Below are 16032 nucleotides of genomic sequence, written 5' to 3' on the forward strand. Positions count from 1 at the left end.
AAATGCAGTCTTTCTGCTCCCTGCTTCTGGGGGAGATTTCAAAGTTTATTGTCTACATTCCTAAGAATGCCCCAAGCCTCTACTTGCAAAGGATTGTGGGATGCAAGCCTGCAGCAGAAGCTACACAAGACCAAGCTTCAGATGCCTGAGTCCTCGCGCATGCTGTGCCTCTTTGTAGCTGTGGCATCTTGAGCAAATTACTTAGTGTTTTAAAAATATCTATATGATGTTGTTGGGAAAAAAAAGTAACTGTCCTGACTACCCCACACGATTGTTGTGTCCATCAAAAGAAGAATAGGAGGAATGCTGTGCAAGGTGTGAAAGGCAGACCAACATAAGATCTCATCACTTTGTCTTTGCTTCCTATTTGAGGACACTTATACAGAACACCTGGGAGCAGAGTAGGCACAGGCAGGGAAAACACAGTCTCATTCTTTAGTAAACTTCATTTTAGAGTAGTTTTAGGCTTCCAAAAAAATTGTGCGTGAAGTACAGAGTTCCCGTATATCACCTTTCCAGCTCCCTGCCCCACTTTCTGCTATTAATTCACATCTTGAATTAGTGCGGTACATTTATTACAACTGATGAACCAATACTGGTAACTTATTACTAACTAAAGTCCATAGTTCACATTAGATTTCACTTGTACAGTTCTATGGGTTTTAACAAATGTATAATGTCTCCTATCCACCATTACAGTAACATGAAGAAGAATTTCACTGCCCTAAAAATGCTCCTTGCTCCACCAATTCATCCTTCCTTACCCACCTCCACCTCCCCCAAACCCCTGGCAACCATTGATGTTTTCACTGCCTCTATAGTTTTGATTTTTCCAGAATGTCATAGAGTTGGAATCATACAGTATTTTAAAAGAGCATCCCCCACAGTGCTAACACCCCCTTGCTCTCTGGTCCTGGCCCCAAGTCCTCCAGTGAGTTTCCAATCATCACACAGATGGAGCCAGCACAGCTGTGAACATGGGAAATGACACACTCTGACATTCTGAGGGTCTTTGAGTTGACAGGACAATTAGGGCTATATATTTTTTTCCCATGCCTTTGGGGGTTACATCATTTCCTCACGCTGTGGAGTTGTATGGAAAAAATGAAGAGATTTTCCACCCGAAAGCCACTTATGTACCTTAAGACCTTCTAGGGTCTAATAAAAACAAAGGCTTTAATTTGTAAGGTTGGGTTTAAATAGCATGTTAATTCAATTACAATGATATCAAATGGCTTTCATATGTCAGTTGGGGAGGGAGTGAAGTATTGAATTTTCTTTGGAATTTATCTTTTTTTATTCACTTGTCTAGTGTATGTCTTGAAAATAACCATTTGGGGACTGAAGGAGATAAGTTAGATAACTGCAAGACCACAATTGTGGAAGGGGGAAAGCCTCACTCTTGATTACATAATATCTGCACCCTTCTTTCTTTTATAAAAATGTCTCTGGGCTGCATTCTGTGTGCCAGTGTCAGCCCCTGACACAGCCCCTGGACTTTCATTTAGTAATCCTTCCAGAGTCTCTAGGTACAAATAAAAGCTAGCCGGGTCCACCCCCATTTTCTTCTCTTCTCTAAGCAATTGTTTATACAGTGAAGGTATAAACTGCAGCTGCAGCCACCCACTCCCATCAGCACCCCTTAACAAGAGGCAGAGGGCACTATGTATTTGCAGGAAATAACTTGGATTTTTGCCTTTTCCTCCTTGAAGCACAGGTTTCATGGGACTAGATTGCTTTCACACAGGGGGCCTGCCTTGAAGAGGGAGTCAGGAGGACTCCTACACCTCTGTTCGCTGTCACTCATTGAAAGGAGAGTGATTTTCATAATTAAATCCTAAACAGTCTGATCAAGACACACGGGGGTGGGGTGGGGAGCACAAAGAGCCTTTCCAGAGCCTGCTTTTCATACTGAATGTCAACCCTCAAATTCTCAGGGAGCAGTAATTTTGATTAGAATTATCCTTGTCCTTTGTTTTCTCCCCCTTTCTTTGTGTTGCCTGACTCTGAGACATTTCACTGATCATTAACACTTTTCTTTCATACAGAACAGAGAAAATAAGAGATTTAACTCAAACCAGTCACTTTGACTCTGGAGATAGTTGATGTATATGTAGATATAAGATGCTCACTTAATTTCTATTCCCTGTACATTATTGTTTGTAAAGAGATTTTTAGGAAATCAAACCAGGCTTCCTTATTAAGTATTCAACATAATTAACTGATGTTCATTTATTTGTGAGGATTCTAATATAATTGCTAAATAATTCATTGCTAACTATGGCATTAAAAAATAGCTCTGAAGCCTAAAATATGACCACCAGTTTCTAGGTGGGTAAAAAAGTCCCACTTCCTTAGCTATACGGGTAATTCCCTTAGCTACCAAAGTGGTTGCCTTCTCAGGCATTTCTCAGAATAGAGGATGTGTTATTTAAGGCACACTCTCATCAGATATGATGCATAAATAACCTCATTAAGGGTTTGGTATGATGGTGATACACTGCTATATAAATAAGGTCAAGGGGCCTTTAAAGTAAAACCAGAAAAATTAACCCAGGAGTATGGCAGCCTGCTGACCTGACTTGGTCACTGGATTGCTTTTATTTTTATGCTGTGATTGGCTGTACAGAGCTTTACAATTTCCTTTTATTTATTTCCTTTGAATCTCTATGGTTAATTTTTTTTGTTTTGTATGCTGTATGGAGGGTGTCATATTTCATTCTTTTCCCATGTGACTATCCTGTTATTGCAGCACCATTTGTTGAATTTTTGTTGTTTTGTTTGTTTTCATTGTTTGTTTTTGGGAAGTGCATGGGCCAGGAATCAAACCAAGGTCTCCTGCAGGGCAGGTGAGAATTCTACCACTAAACAACCCTTGCATCCCCCTCCATTGTTCATTTTTAAGAGTAAAAATTAAACTTAAAGTAAAGTAGCTGGGAAGTGGTGTGTGTAGGGCATACCCACCCATGACAGTAGAGTTAAGGCAGGGATGGGCAGCTTGGGCTTGGCCTGCTGAGGAGGAGAAGCATTAACCTGGGCACTGAGTCTGTGAGTCCCATAGTAGCTCATTGCTCAACCCCAGCTCAAGTGAAGAAAGGAGAGGTATTAGCCAAGGCCTGGAGTAAGAAAGTTATACATTTTTGCAATAACGTTAAAGTACAGTATTTGCATGCATTTAATTTAGGACTGTACATATCCTTGCTAAGAATTTATATAGTCTCCTAGAAATTCAAAACAGCAATTGACAAGGTGATAATGGATGTATTTAATAAATGCTCTTCCATGTAGAATAGAGATGTGAAATAAACATTTATCTAAGAGCTGATTTATAAGAAGTTAGGGAACACTTCATTGATCACAGAGCGTCCATCCCTCAAAGATTGCATAATCTAAGAAAGAGTGCAAAACAATAGTTTTTATGAAAGTATTTGGGAGTTCAGTATCTTCCTCAGGTATTTATCTTGAGGATTAAATTATGAGATGGGTTGAATTCATTTATTTTTCTTCTTCACTCAACAAATATTTACCATGCACCTATTAGTATCAGCACAGTGCCAGGTATTAGGGATGTATTAAGCAATCTGATTAAAAGTCACCACTGCTCTCATGGAATGTACACATTAAATAAATATATAGTTCCCAAAACATTTCTTGGCATATAAGAAGCTCTACAAATATTATTTTTTCTTTATTTTCTTAATTGGAGAAAATTTATTTTCTCAAATTTTAGAATCTGGTGGATTTTTTTTGAATTGTGAACCTGTGAATGATCCTTGATATGTGACTGTGAAATATTATTTTATTTATCCAATAGTTTGCTATTGAATGCCCATTTGTGAATATGGCATTATTACTAGTACAATTTGAAATACAGTGTTATTTTTTGTTTAAACTCCATAATATGTCTAATATGTGCTATTCGAAATGGTCCTTGCTCATAGATAATCTTTTTCTAGTGCTGCACAGAATTTTATTGAGTTGTCAAACCCGATGGTAGGCTGTCATGAGTTTTGTGTTTTGACTCCAAAAGAGCACTCATGATCTATTCTTTGTCTTTACTCTTTGCTTCAGTGCTCCTTCCTTGTCCTGTCCCACACTCTGATAGATTTAATCACAGCCCCTGGAATCCTGTGAAAGGATTTACCCGTCTCTGGACCAATGAGCACTTGCTAGTAAGCAAGTCTTCTAAAGAAAGCACCCTGTGGCAAATCCTAACTTCTAGGCTCCAGAAATCAGAGATGATAGATTCCTGTTGTTTAAACCAACTAGCCTATGCTAGTTTGTTACAGAAGCCCTGGTAAATATGGCAGTACCTGACACTGTTGGTACTAGCAAGGACATGGTTAATATGTGTTGAATGGAGGAAAACAAGAATAAATGAATTCTGCCCAGTTCATAAAATGCATGTGACATCCTTACAACAATAGAAAATAAAAGAAGTAGGAGATATTTGTCCTCTCTGGTGCAGCCCACGCTAGCTGCCCTGAGGCTACCAAACTCCTTTGATGATTGATTGCCGCTTGGTATGTTCTGATGATTCCCTCTTGTGGGCAAGTTACGCAATTTATGAGTTACAATGCAGCTGAATTAAATTGGAATTCTGTATTCTCCTCAATCTGGGACAAGCTGGGTTAAAATTTGCCAAAGTAATTGTTTCTAACTTCAGGAGTTCTCAGAGCCCTGACTACCTAATTTGCATGGTGAGCATCTAAGAAGGGGATGTGATGTGCAGCATTTTCCAAACTTATGTGACTATTGGGCTCTTTTTTCTTGCAGTATTTTGTGGGAACTTGAGTCAGCAACACACCCTTTGAGAATCTGTGTTTGATTGTCCTAACAGAGAAATGTGATTCTCCCAACAGTGAGGAGAGATAATTGAGCTCAATTTTACTTTCTAGTAAGTTCCTGTTAAGAAGAACTCAACTGTCTAGTGTTGCTCTCAAAGAAAGAAAATCTAATCGAATGCTAACTCTGGATAGGAAATGAGATTTGAAGTGTTAGGAAAATCCAGACAGCCTCCCCACATGGCAGACCCAAGGCCACCCCAAAGCTGCCAGCCAAGTGCCTGGGGAGATTTCCTTGGAACCAGATGGTGCTGCCTGGAGACAGTTGTCCACAGCTTGGCATCTGGGCTTGTGAGGACTGGCCAGCTGAGGACTGTTCAGGCAGCACGCTGGGCTGTAGGCTTCCCATTGAAATCTATTAGCACTCTAATCAAGCCTATTCTTTTCCTTAAAAAGGGATTTATACTTCCTGAAGTCATATCAGAAACATCTGCCCCATGAAAACATATAAAGCCATGTGTGTTGCCTTTAGTAGAGCAAATTTAGAAGGAACAGGAAAGCATTAATAAAGCTAATAGACTGATCCTGTAGTACATGGGCAGGAGGTTTTCCACGTTCCTCTCCTACCTTGATTCTTTCACTTGCCATTGCTACTGTGGAATTCTCTGCTTGGGATCTTTTTTGCTTAGTTGAAATTAGTAAAAGTAGAAAGGAGAGTGCTTTCATGGGAATGTCTTGAACAGAGATGCTACTTTTCTCTTCAGCTAATTCAGAAATCCCTAGAATTTCAGTGCAAAAAGAGTTAAGAGAGATGGTCACTAGAAGGAGAGAAAAGGACAGTTCCTGAATACTACCCAGAGTAAGAAGATATGTTTGCATTACTCTTAATTTAAAGGCCAAAGATGTCAATAAACACAGAATATTACAAATATGGTATGCCATTTCCCCATTTTATTTAATAACTATTTTAAAAATTAAGTTTAATAAATTAAAATGAAATTTAAAAATTTTATAGAAACAATTGTATTCCTATTTAATTTTTTTTCCCTGTGCTTCACCTAATTTTTAAATTCTTATGTAGTTCTGCTAGGTATGCCAAGAGAGGTCACACGTACTGTTCTGGGGAAGCACCAACTTATGGCAGCTGGCCCAGAGACTGGTCCATCTTATCATTAGCCTTGGACAAAAGTGTCCAGTTTGGTTGGTGAATTATATGATTCCCCTAGCTGGTGTTGAATACATTCAAATATTGCCCTACATACCACCTGTGTGAATCCATGCTCCTTACTATTTCTGTATCAGATATATCAGCTGACCCACCCAATATTCTTTTGGTTTCAACTGTTTTCAGAGCCTTTGGCCACTTGTTTCACTCCAACCACTGTGAGACCAAATTTATGTGGCACTGACCAGCCACCTCGGAAGCAACTGTCTGCACTTGAGCACAACCCATTGATGCCTCTTCTCATGCCTGCACTATCTCCCTATCCCCTCTTGTCCTGAGTTTCCTTGTTGTCTTTGAAGAGTGGGATGCCTTTGTGTGGGCAATGTGGAATGTGGGCTAACTTATACCACGTGACCAATGGGGGATAAAAGCTAGCTGGTAAATTTTGCTTCCTTGTCCCCCCTGAGACCCAGTAGTTTGTGAGGCTTCTTGGAAGATAGTTCAGGAGATGCAGTAACCAGGTGCATTTGATACTCAGTGGTGGCCAGCTTGGAAACACCCCTCTAGTTACTCTCCCTGATTTTCTGCTTCATGCTGCTTTTCCCTTACTCCTGTTTTCTTGGAATTGAATGCCTTAATAAAATAGCAAGTAAATTTTACCTTAGACCCTGCTTTCTGAGGAACTCATGCTAATAAATGTGTTCAATCTTTCAGTTCCATATGTACCGTTTTATTGTTTCCTGTGATGCTGGAACAGGGACTACATAAACTACATTCCCCAGATGCCGTTCCCAGTTTGCTTATAGGTTTAGTCAATAGGAAGACTTTAGGGAAATTGGAAGATAAGAAAATGGGAAGTAATTTCTTATGTTTTCCTAATCTTGACAGTGTGGTCCCAGCAGTGGCAATGAACTCTATCCATTAGACTCCATTTAGAGTCCAGCCTCCAGCTTCTTTCAGCATCCTTCAATCCTTAAAACCAGGTTTGAATGGCAGCCCCTCCTCAGCAGTTGGTGCTGCAACTTCAAGTGCTCTGTTCCAAGCTCCTAGGTTCAGGTTCTGGCAACTGCACTTCCTTCAGGAGGTAGCTGTTTCTTGCACTTTTAATCCCAATGTTTTTTTCAGAGGGTTGTGAGAAAATTGAATCAATATATATGTTTGGAAACAATGCATGGCACATAGAAAGTGCTCAATTAGTAGTCATTGTTACTGTGGTGGTATGTCTATTTTAGAGTTGAGAAAACTTAGTTCACAGAATTCATATATGACAGAGACAGAATTCAACTCCTGTCCTGCTTCTCTGATTTGAGTGCTTGTGTCTTCAACCGTGGATCCATATTATTTCCAAGTTTCTAAAAAAGTTCTTAAAGTTATCATCTTTAGTGTCCACATATTTTATCATTTTGATGTAGTTCCTTATTCTATTTCTTTAATATTAAGGATATAAGTGGGTTTCTATTATTTTATTTTAAAGGACAATGCTGCATTGAACTTCTGTATGTGTTTTATCATTTTGCTTCTCTTGATATTCTCAGCCTGAGTTGAAAATAATCTGACTCAGCTGATAGAAACATATTTAGGGTGTCTGCTACATATTGTAATTTTGTTTTCCACAGAAAGGTTATTCTAATTTATTTCATGGCATTGGGTCAGTATTATCAATTTCTCCAAAACTTTACCAGGTGTTCTAATATTGTTGCTTCTGTGAACAGTGTAAAATTATTTCTCAAAATTGTCTTCATTTTCATTTATTCATCCCAGAGAAGTGTTCCCATGTTTTTGTTTCTATCTGTATTTGAAATGCTTGTGATGCATTTTTCTCCTTTAATGGTTAAAATACTGCTGTTTTTCTTATTGTGGGGAACTGAACTATATATCCCAATTTAGCCATCTTTTTTTATGGTGATTTAAAAAGTTAGGTTTAATGTGAACTATGAATAACAAAAAAGAAAAAAGATTGCCCTTAAATTTTCACTTACATCAGTGTATTCTGTTCCTTCTGTTTTGGAAAAAACATTTATTGTATCACTGCCATCTTTTTGGATGAGAACAAGGATCAAGATGTTCCTTAACATAACTTCTCTCCATAAAAATTTGAGTGGAAGGGAAATCATTTTCATGGAAATTCTCTGGTGTGTTGGGTGGAATACAACAGAATCAATGTCTTGAGCAGTAAACCAACTTCTTTTCTCATTCTTCTACTGGTAGGTCTACCTAATAAATTCCACATTCCTTATATGTATTTCCGTGCAATCTTCTTCTTCTCTCTTCTTTTTTCTGAACCACCGCAATATGAGAAAAACTTTGTTGGCTAGTCTGTCTTTCATCATCTTTAAAATCTGGCTTCACACATGCTTTCTGTTTGACTTTATCCTGTTTATCACCCTGGGTGTTTGGTGCTGCTGATAATTCCTCCTCTTTATTTGTAACTTGGAGGGAACTATCTGTTAGACAGGACTCATTTTCTTCATATGTTGTCCACTCAAACACATCGTCCAAGCTATCATTCATTTTCATTCTCCATTTAGACTTTTTTCTCCTTTCTGCTCTTGCTTCCTCATCTTTTAAAGCACAGTTCCACTAATCTACATGCAGTCCATGCCCCATGTCTCTTCTCCTCCTAATTTTGATGGACTGCCATCCTTTGCATCAATTAGAATAATACCCATTTTGTAATAGGAAAAGTTTGCTCCTGAATCTGTACTCCACTGGTTATTTTCAAAAGATATGTCTTCATTGTTTTGTAGAGTTTTTTTTAGCATTTCTACATAGATTTTAACTGAAGTTGGTGAACTTGGACTGACCTGTTTTTTCCTTTTTCTTAGCCCTTGAAAACCAGCACACTTAATGTCATCCAAAATGCTCTCTGTCTCCAAACTTCCATGTGGATGTAGAGGAATTTTGCAGACAGGATTTTCTTCTTTTATTTGTAATGGTGTCTTAATATGTAGAAAGGATTTATTCAAGAACTGGAGGATGCCATCTTGTACACAGGGATCCTCTGGGGAATCTGATTGGCTTGCACTCCCACCCAAGGCCTTACAACTTGAGGAAGAAATCTCTGAAATGGTTTCAAAGCCTCATAAAGAGTCGCTTGCCTAGACCTGTTTTCAGAGGTCTCACTTTGGCTTCCCGCTCTCTCTCTTCTTTTTCCTTGAATATTTGTATTGATATATCTTCACACACATACATTCTATACATGTTATACTATCAGGGGCTCACAATGTCATTTCATAGTTGTGTATTCATCACCAGGATCATTTTTTAGAACATTTGCATCACTCCAGAAAAATAAATAAAAAGAAAAATGAAAAAAACTCACACATCCCATACCCCTTACCCTTCCCTCCCATTGACCATCAGCATTTCCATCTACCCACTTTATTTTACCCTTTGTTCCCACATTATTTATTTATTTAATCCATATATTTTTTTTACTCATCTGTTCATACCCTGGATAAAAGAAACAACTGGCTTCTCTCTTGACATAGAATAGTTGAAAACCAATCAGATAGATCCAGAGGCTTATCTATCACATAGTCTTTATTAATGGAAAAATGATTCTCCATTGGAGAAGAAGCATTTTCTTAATCAGAAGAGGTTTGGAGAAAAATTACTTAATTTTTTTCCTCAATTTTCTTTCTTTTGGATGTTCTGCCTCTCAATAGTTTCAGTGGCACCAAATGTTTGTCTTTATCATTAATGGCATTGTTAATGCTGTCAGTATTCTCCTGTGCACCTGTGGACTCAGGTGTATTTTTTATTTAAAAGCACCTTCTTTTTAGCAGATGACTGGCTCATGATCGTGTTCACCTCAGACCTAAAATCATGATGTGTGAAAAAGACACTATCCTCAGATTTTGATCTAATTTTTTCTGATCTGGACTTAGAAGTCTTGCCAAAAGGGTCTGTTTTCAGACAGTCTTATTTTTTTTCCCTAAGCTCTAAAAGAGAAGGTGGCAAGCTTGCATTCAAACCTAGACTATTTTTCACATCAGAGCTAGCTCCACATCCAGGAGATGATACTTGAGCAGTCAGTTCTTCTTGGGGAGAAGTCTTTGAAGTTGAATCTGAAAATCTTATAAACCACCTTTTATTTTTTTTTTTTGGTGGATTCTAAAAAAGTTTGTTTCTTGTAATCTCCTTCCAGACAGAGGTAGAACTCATCACCAAGAGAATTCATGGGATCTTGAGCTTAGAGTCTGTTTGAACAATAAGTCTGAGTGTTTCAGCAAGAAGTGTACCTAACTGAAAAGAAGAATTAGTGGGATAGCTGCTTGGAAGTCATGGAAGATGGGCTTTGATCATAAGTGTCAGCCACTAGAATTTCACTTTCACTAGGATTATGTTGTGAAAACTTTGGAACTTTTCTCAATTCATTTGTACATACAGAGTTCTCCAATTTCATGTGTTTGTTCTATATATCAGACATGAAGGTTCTCCTTTCTTCCAAACTAGTTAGCTCCAGAAAATGAAAAAGCTGATATGGGTGAATCTGGAACAACATTTTCCTCATATTCAAGGTCAGTAGCTTGATGTATTGATCATTCCCAATTTTCTGCTGCAGTTCAGAAAATTTTTTATTTTCTTCCTATAGAGTGTTCTTTTCATTCATAAACTATGTGATAAGTTCAAGATTCTGTTGCCAGATATTTTCAAACTATTGCTGCTCTTCCACATATGTTCTTCAGTAAAGGCACAGTGATCACATAATCCTGCTTTTAACCCATCCTCTAAAACCTTAATGGTTTCACAAAGGACTTTCTGTTCTCTCTGAGATGTTGGTTCTTTGTGAGAAGTTCTTCTATTCTCTGTGCAACTAAAATTAGTTCCTTTTTCAGTTTGGTTACTTTTACTTTTAAACCTTGTGCCTCTTGATCCTGATACTCTTTCAGTTTGTTCAAAGTTCCTGCAGAATTAGGACTTCCACTACTCTTCCCAGAGATGTTCCTCTTGTTTAATATGCTACACACTTCTGTTTGCCTAATATTTTCTGACCTCTTCTGTTAAAGTATATAGATATGAAGTTGTTTTTGGAGACCATTGAAATGTGGCTTCCAACGCTGCCTGCAGATTCCCGAAAGTCTCAGCAGGTGCCCTCCAGGCCTATGAAGAGAAAGTGGCTTGATTTTTCCTCTTTCACCCCGTCCTTCAATGGACAGACACCATCTGGAAGGTAACTTCAGCCCCCCAGGGCAACCCATGCTTTCTAGGGCGGGGCGGGAAGGTGGAGGGCCTTGGGCTGAGTTTACAGCTTGGGGACATCCGGCTGGCCTTCTGGGGCCCCTCTGACCTAATCTCAGTCAGCATTCCCATGAGTGTGAACCCATTGTAAATGGGGCTCTCCTTGAGGATGTTATTTAAATTAAGGTGCGGCCCAACTGAATGAGGTTGGGTCTTAATTCAGGCTACTGGAGGCTTTATAATGAGACAGAAATCAGAAGCCAGAATAAGGGAAAGTGAAGGGAAGGAGCTGAGACCGGAAGTCAGCAGAACCTGGAATAGCAGGGAGAGGACACTGCCTTGTAACTGGGGGCCGGGATTCAAGCCAGAGAAACCCAGAGTTCCCCGGCAGCCAGTACCGAAATGTTAACAGATTTTGCGGAGAATGCCTTGCCTTGCTGTTCCCTTGATTTTAGGACTTCTCCTAGCATCAAAACCGTAAGTCAATAAATTCCTGATTCTTATAAGCCTCAAAGCCTTCCGCCATGTTCCAAGCACTCTAGCCCTCCTCTCACCTTTTTTTGGCTGACCACCGCACCATACTTTGTGGCCTTTCTGTCAGCTACCTGGGGGGCTGCTCTTCCTCAGGATTTTGATCGGTGCTGCTCTTTCCTCATTTAGGTCTTAGCTTTTCAGAGGACTTCTGTGAGGCCGGTCCTCAATCGCTTCCCTCAATCCTTCTTTGCTTCCGCACTGTTTTGTGTTCTGCATAGCACTGAACATTTCCTGACATTAGTTTCGCTATTTGTTTACTTGTTTACCGCCTGTCTTCCCTTCTGTGGAATGTGAGCCCTATTAGCAGGTTTCTCTGGCCTGTACTACAACGCTTGGCATATACCAGGCTTTCAGACCACTTCTTGGATGACGGAGGCCATTAATAAATATTTCAAATAGTAACAAATACAAAATAGAAAAGGGTCACTTCGCAACAAAAGAAACAATAGATGATAATTTACACCAAAACAAGAATTCACTTTGAGTTCCAATGTGAATATAGGGTTAAGACATGAGAGAAGGAAAGACTTATGCTATCCCTTGGTAGTTCTCTTTCACCTGCTGGATTGTCAAGGCACTTACACCCAATTTGTGTATTACACAGGAGAGTCTCCTCTGATTGTTATCCAGGACAGCAAGAAAGAATTTGCTCCTGATGTTAAGATTTAAGAAAATGAAATTTTAGCAGTACACAAATATTGCCATATTAAGATCTAAGATGATTTTAGCTCTGGACTGAACTTTCAATGAAGAGTCTTAGCCTGCAGGTGCCATTCACTGCCAAATTTTTCCTGAGGAATTATTTATTGAGTGCTGAGAATGCAGTTGCTCTATGCAAAACATAAAGAAAGGCTTGGTATCTCTCAATGGCTTTTCCTTCTAGACAGGAAACACAAAATGAAGTGAGAAAACATAGCCCCTGGAAGAAGGAAGCAATTTAAAGGTGGGTGAACTTCTTAGTTACACCAAACACCTGAACAATTGATCCCATTTAATTTTTGATAATGCAGAATTGGATTTCCCTTCTAATCCCATTAGTATTTCAATGCTTGACTTAGTTTTATTTCACAATCTATTGGAATAGTAAAATAATTATGGTTTGAGGAATAAGCCATGTATGCACATATGGAGAAATAATATCTGTCTCTGAAATCTTTGGTTTACATTAAATTACATTTTGCCCATGTATTTTTATTTAGCTTTTGTGGACTGGGAAGTACAAGAAATGAAATGAAACATATATGCAACTTATAAACCATTGCAAGTAAGGTGTTTAATTCCATCCTTCTATGTCTTGTGATGGCTAAAATCTTTTATTTAACTAAATTAGGTTCTTAAACAAGCTGATATATGTGTCTTCTTTCTGAAAATAAACTATGCTTAATTATAAACTATAGAAAGTTCTAATTCTTCCCTAACAGATTTTTTTGAGATAAGATGGGAACATAAGATCAATAGCTTTGTTTTGGTGTTTTCAAGTATGTTTCATGTTGAGAGGGAAAATAGGCTAATAAAGGTGGAAAATTTGAGTGGATTTGTAGCGTAACCTTTCAGTTGTTCCAAGGCAGGTGTACAGTTTTCTTGGATAGATATTTAGAGCTCCCACTGAAATCCTGTTGGGAATTCAAAGATAACCATTTCACCAATTTTGTTTACATTGGTATCAGGTAATGACAGACAGGTATGGCAGTGGAAAGATTTAAAGAAACAAGTCTTTCCCTGAGGTGTGAGGAACTTGGAAAGTGTGATTAACATTAAGAAGCTTCAGGTGTATCTCTTCTTTACACTTCCTGATCTTCACAGGCTAAGTTTACATAAAGAAAAAATGAGATAATTTTTTACAATAAGCTTGAATAAACAATTGGTCAGTTTTAATAGGAAGAGAAAATGAAAGTTGTAGGTTGACTAAATTGTCATCTGACTAACTTGGTCAAAATAAGCATTAAATTGTATATGCTCATGTAAATTCTCTAATGGGCACCTGTTATTACTTTGCTTCAACCTCCATGCTTTCTTCCTCACTGCTGCTCCTTCTCTGGGATCATTGCTGCTACAACCACTCTGCTTTGTGTGTGTGGGGGAACGCACCATCAAAATTTAAATTGTCTCATCCTGTGGTTGCCAGTATAGATCAGACTTAAACTTTATTGAAGCCTCTGAAGTTGTGGGGATAGGGAAAGGGAAAGTCAAAACAGAGAATAACTTACAATTACATAGGTTTAGACCCTCTCTCTTTAGCTGACTCCTACCCGGATCCATGTGGTAGACGCTCAGCATTCTACCTCTATCTGCCGCTCCTTCCAGCAGAAGTACTCCAGTTGTTTTCAGACCTTAGAGTTACCGGCTGTACTGACAGGCCCAGAAAAAAGAGGACAGAATTCCAGTCCAAGCCCCACTGAATTCTCATTTCTCATCCTATGATCAAATCCTTCCCATGAAGACTGGTAGAAGGAATTTTTTTCTGGAGAAAGTCTCATCCTCAGAAGCTTTGTTTATCTTCCAGCTAGACATCCATTCAAAATCAATATAAATAAATTTTGCAAAATCTGTTTTATTCATTCTTAAATGGTACCATGTATGAGTTACTAGTAATCTGAGTTGTAGTTCACTCTCTTAAAATATCTCATCAAATTTTCAAGAACTATTGGTGTTAGATCTCACCCACTTAGTAAGACTGAAGCATCACTGTGCTTCTTACCCAAGTTAACCTCCATGTCTCATCAATACCACAGATTTTCAATTTTTCATTATGCTCTTCATCAAAAGATTATCCAAGAATTTTCATGTTAACTAATGTTCCTGTTGTGATTCTTGGAATATGTGTTATCCTACTGAGTCAGTGCATGATGCCTAAAAAATGTTTTAAGTCTTTTAATCCAATATTATAGGGCAAGAAAAATAATTATTGAAGTAATAGGTAGAATCCCAACAGGGTGATCATAACTCTGGTATTTATGAGCAAAATTACTTTAGAAAATGGATGGCAATGATTCTTTCAAACCCAAGTATATTAATAGTGTATTATAAAAAGATAATCAGAGCATTCTGGAGGACTTCCTGGAAGATGGCGGCTTAGTAAGACGCGCGGATCTTAGTTTCTTCTCCAGGACACCTACTAGGGGAGTAGAAACGATACAGAAAGCGCCCAAAGCCACAACAGAGATAAAAAAAGACAGCGTACCCCATCCTGGAACGGCTGGCTGGCTGAGAGAAGCAGCTCGGGTGAGATCGCCGAGGCGCGCGGGCCTTACCGGGCGGGGTGGCAAGCGGCCGGAGTTACTCCCTTCCCCCTTCCCGGGCCGGCTGGGAGAATTGGAGAGGTGGTCCCCTGAAACCAAGGTGACTGGCGCCCACACCACGCGCAGCCCCCGGACCAACTGAGAGAATTGGATCGGAAACCCCCAGGCCGCGGAGAACGGTGACCCCGTGACTCCCGGGGAACGTGCACTCTCTCGGGCGGGCCGCTGCCGCTGGCGCCCTCCCGCCACGCTTGTTGCCCAGGGCTGACTAGGAAATTCGGACGGGCTCTTTCCCTGGCTGCGGCAACCAGCAACCCTCCCTGCATTCGGACCCCGGGCCAGCTCAAGCCGCTTCGGCTAGCGAACCCCCAGGACGGCGAGAGTTTTCCAAAGTTTAAGGTCCCACAGCACCTTTTACTGGTGGGACCCGCAGACAAACGTGTGCCACGAGCGCCACCTACTGGACAGGATAAGAAAAACAGAACCCAGAGATTTCACAGAAAAATATTACAACCTTGCTGGGTCCAACACCAAGAGAAATCTGAATAAATGCCCAGACGCCAGCAGCAGAAGATAACTGTCCACGCTCAAAAGATTGAGAATATGGCTCAGTCAAAGGAACAAACCAATAGCTCAAATGAGACACAAGAGCTGAGACAACTAATGCTGAATATACGAACAGAAATGGAAAACCTCTTCAAAAATGAAATCGATAAATTGAGGGAGGACATGAAGAGGACATGGGCTGAACATAAAGAAGAAATAGAAAAACTGAAAAAACAAATCGCAGAACTTATGGAAGTGAAGGATAAAGTAGCAAACATAGAAAAAATAATGGATAGCTACAATGATAGATTTAAAGAGACAGAAGATAGAATTAGTGATTTGGAGGATGGAACATCTGAATTCCAAAAAGAAACAGAAACTATCGGGAAAAGAATGGAAAAATTTGAACAGGGTATCAGGGAACTCAAGGACAATATGAACCGCACAAATATACGTGTTGTGGGTGTCCCAGAAGGAGAAGAGAAGGGAAAAGGAGGAGAAAAACTAATGGAAGAAATTATCACTGAAAATTTCCCAACTCTTATGAAAGACCTAAAATTACAGATCCAAGAAGTGCAGC

General features: G+C 39.3%; 1 pseudogene; it reads right to left on the reverse strand.

The window, feature by feature from the left end:
- Positions 1–2517: 2517 nt before the first annotated feature.
- Positions 2518–13944, reverse strand: LOC143673044 (DNA endonuclease RBBP8-like; annotated as a pseudogene).
- Between the last annotated feature and the right edge of the window lie 2088 nt (positions 13945–16032).

Source organism: Tamandua tetradactyla (assembly GCF_023851605.1).
Source record: "Tamandua tetradactyla isolate mTamTet1 chromosome 25 unlocalized genomic scaffold, mTamTet1.pri SUPER_25_unloc_3, whole genome shotgun sequence".
Lineage (NCBI taxonomy): Eukaryota > Metazoa > Chordata > Mammalia > Pilosa > Myrmecophagidae > Tamandua > Tamandua tetradactyla.